This window comes from Seriola aureovittata, chromosome 11 (assembly GCF_021018895.1).
Source record: "Seriola aureovittata isolate HTS-2021-v1 ecotype China chromosome 11, ASM2101889v1, whole genome shotgun sequence".
In the NCBI taxonomy this organism is placed as follows: domain Eukaryota; kingdom Metazoa; phylum Chordata; class Actinopteri; order Carangiformes; family Carangidae; genus Seriola; species Seriola aureovittata.
In genome coordinates this window covers 3,211,744-3,214,374 of record NC_079374.1, presented here as the reverse complement: position 1 = coordinate 3,214,374, position 2,631 = coordinate 3,211,744, and positions in this window count along the sequence as shown.

Below are 2,631 nucleotides of genomic sequence, written 5' to 3'. Positions count from 1 at the left end.
AAGCCAGTGGAAAGTGGTTCTCATTGGATAAATCCCAAAAATCAGTTTCATGAACGTGGGATTTTGAGGAGCGAGGTCCCATCAAGACGGCTCGTCTGTATTAAATCACACTCTATTGTGTGGAGGGTGGAGAGGAGTTGGAGAGCAACACACGTGGATAATTACACTCACCAGAATTGCCGTTGCACCTCTCCGAGCCCTCCCGTTCCCGGAGACCTGAGAAGTCCCACCCCCCTACCTGAGCAATCACACGCCATCTTCAGAGACATTGTATTATAATCACAGCCATTCACAACTTGCTAAAGTTTGAATTTACCTCTCTGTATTACCTCTGTCCTCCTCAATCATCCCTCCTACTCTATTCTTTTCATTTATTTTCTCACTTGATTGCACACTCATAGACTCATCAATCAACAGTTAGTCAGCGACTCAGTCACAGAGTCGCTCCGTCAGTCAGTCGCTGCTTTGCAAATGATTGAAACACTTATATATTGGATTGTAGTGCCTCCTCGTTCCACGCAGGCTCTCACACACACACACACACACATGCACGCACTCCTCTAGCTAATGTTGCTAATGTTAATAGCCTGTGCTGCTTTAATTGGTTCCTAAACGCTGTAAGCAGGGTTCCCACTGCGTGTTTAATGAACAGGTAGCACTCCATGATTACAGCAATCTCAACCCACCACCCCGCTGCTACAGACTCCCGTCACACACACACACACACACACACACCAGCAGACACCGCACACACTGTCCCCAGCCGTGTACGCAAATGGACAAAGGCAATTTGAGAGGCTCCTGTGCACCGCAGGATGCTGGGTAAATTAGAGACTAGGACGTGAGGGAGAGAGGGACCAAGCGAGGGAGACAACAAAAGAAAATGAGGGGAGATGAGCGCGTAAAATGATTACTGGTTTATGAAGGGAAGAAGAGGTGGAATCATTTCATAGCACATGGCCGTGTGAGAACAGTAGGTGATTTGCTCCTTCGCGAGCTTGAATGTGTGTGTGCAGAGAAGAAGCAGTTTCTGATTATAAAATGTGTGTCTCCTTTTTCTTGTTTTGTTGTAATTGTGTATTGTAATAGAGCATCCTTGTGTTCTTTTTTTTTTTACCGTGAATTTTTGCTGCGATTCATCGGATTATTACGACAGTTTTCAAGAGTCACTTGAGAGACAAACTTGTCTTTGACTCCATTCCAATGCTCTCCTCTCCTCTCCTCTCCTCTCCTCTCCTCTCCTTTCCTTTCCTTTCCTTTCCTTTCCTTTCCTTTCCTCTCCTCTCCTCTCCTCTCCTCTCCTCTCCTCTCCTCCTTTTCCTTTCCTCTCCTCTCCTTCCTTTCCTTTCCTTTCCTTTCCTTTCCTCTCTCTCCTCTCCTCTCTCTCCTCTCCTCTCCTCTCCTTTCCTCTCCTCTCCTTTCCTTTCCTTTCCTTTCCTTTCCTTTCCTCTTCTCTCCTCTCCTCTCCTCTCCTCTCCTCTCCTTTCCTCTCCTCTCCTCTCCTTTCCTTTCCTTTCCTTTCCTCTCCTCTCCTCTCCTCTCCTCTACTCTCCTCTACTGTACTATCTTCTCTCCTCTCCTCTCCTCTCTTATTTCCTCCTCTCCTCTCCTCCATCTGTTAGACCTTGTCTGTCCTGAGGCACAGACTCAGAAGCTCCTCTTCTCAGTCGTATGATGAAGATGTGAGATGACAACCACCTCTGTCTGTTTTGTTTGGTCAGACCGGCTCACGCAGAGTGAGTAGAAACAGAGGTGGGTCTCGTTGGAGGCCTGTATATATGTACGGCTGGGTGGCAAACCTCATGTTGTATACATATTTGTTCAAACATGTGCAAGTTGCTCAGTAATCCTGCCCTCTGTGTTCCCCCCTCCCACACATGTATATAAACAGGCAGGCCTCTGCCCATCTCGGCTACCACGGGGGAGATGCGATGGGTGAGGTTAGCGAGGAGGAGGGGGTTGAGGGAGGGGTGCGTGCACAGCCTCATCCAGATGCCCTTTGTAAATAAGCAGGGAGTCCTTAGAGGGTTGCTGTCGGGCGTTCTGCCTCACCCGTCCCGGAGGACCCAATCAGGGTGTCCCCCATACCTTGTGTAAGGGGTGAGGAAAGGAGAGGGTCTGGTCTGTATGTGCCTGGTGCTGACACAGAGGAGCTGTGGGTCTAATTCATTAAACCAGCCTTCTAATATAAACAGCCATTCATTTCACTGCCTGACACTGGGCCGTCTGGACAATGTGAAGAGCCCCAATAGAACTGCCATACACTGCTGTTTGTGTGTGTGTGTGTGTGTGTGTGAGTGAGTGTGTGTGTGTGTGTGTGTGTGTGTGTGAGTGTGTGTGTGAGTGTGTCAGTGGTGGAGTCTGGCTGTTTGTGTGTTCGAAGTCTCAGAGAGCCTGTTGGTCTCGGGCAGGTACAGTGAGGATAACCAGAGGCTTTCATGAGCCTCGACACGGTTCACAGAGCAACTGAAATGCACATTTTTATTTTTTAAAAATTCCAGATAAATGCAAATCCAGTTAAATAATGTGGTCTGTATTTTATAATAAAGGGAGCACGTTAAGATGTTGCTGACTTATGTCAGTAGAACGAGTAGTGATTTGCAGACGGCAACGCTCCAGGTGGTGAGAGAG